The following is a 1,304-nucleotide window of genomic DNA, read 5'->3' on the forward strand; positions in this document are numbered from 1 at the left end:
GAATTAAAGTGGAAGTTAAATGAGCATTATGAAGGCAATTGATTTGATTGATGCTATAGAAGTAAAGATATACTCCATCATTGTCCAGGAATTCAATATTAAGCAATCAACTGATCAAGTCATATGCAATGTTAAGTCACATGAAGTGTGATGAAGTAGCAAAATCACAAAATTCTTAAGTGTAGGGGTCCAGATGTTTCTGATCCAACCAATGTGTCAGGAAAAATCCTCTCTACAAAATCATAATGGGCAATTGGCTCCCCAATCTATATTTGAAGACGTCTAATTTTGGGGAACCACATATTTAGAAATGAACATCGACCCCTTTCCATACTTTATATACTGTAACACTAAAAGCTTACTCTGATGACTGTATAAGGACAATTTTGTATTGATTACCTTTTACTTAAAATAAATTGCTTCTGTCATTTTAATTATTTGGAAGAGGAAATCTCTTTTAAAACATTACAGGCCTACTTGTGGGGCTGATACAAAGTGAGCTAACTAGTAGGTAATAGTAGATTTGGAGGAAGAAAGAGAGGTAGAAGTCTTTAAGCCAAGATTCTGAAAAGGAATACTGTAGGATGGAGGGAAGAACCATGATCGTGACTCTGTGTCAGCAGGAGTGAAGCCTTATAAATTTCAGACCACAGAAGATCAAGATTTTTCATCTATATCCAAGAAGTACCTCCACAATAGTAGTAATCCTGTAGTGCCTGTATTGGGAGCAAAGTTCAAATCAGAAACAAAGAGAAAAGCAGTAAGCAGGATTATATAAGGAGTCCAGTAGAAATTATATACTTATGCCATAGGGAAACATTATGAGTACTCATGAAGTAAGAAAAGTCCTTCCAGAAATTATGGTGAGTTGTAAGTTATCTTTTGTCACATGAACTTTCTAAAAGTTGAAAATATATCCTCCTGGATTGTGTAGATACTTATGGGAATGCATGCCACAGATTTTTGGGAGGAATATTTTGGTAAATTGCACTGCTAAGGTAAATATTAATTTCTTTATATCTTTAGTTTATCTGAGTAACTTATTAACTGAAAATAATGGTAGGACTACATTGATATAGGTTTGTAAGCTATAACTTTGGAAAGACTAACTCCTTAGCAATTTCTCTAGAATTCTTAGAAGATACTTAAAAGGCAAATTTGAAGCTGAGTTGCCAATGTTAATAGGACTTAGAGAGAGTGAGTCTAGCTAGGAATTCTTGATCTAGGGCATGATATAAATTCAAGACAAAAAATCCTCAAAAATTAAGAAAAGTAGAAATGTAAGTTGCACCTTTTGCCAGATT

This window comes from Petaurus breviceps, unplaced genomic scaffold (assembly GCF_028583685.1).
Source record: "Petaurus breviceps papuanus isolate PSGF00001 unplaced genomic scaffold, PetGlider_PUasm1.0 188, whole genome shotgun sequence".
NCBI classification, from domain to species: domain Eukaryota; kingdom Metazoa; phylum Chordata; class Mammalia; order Diprotodontia; family Petauridae; genus Petaurus; species Petaurus breviceps.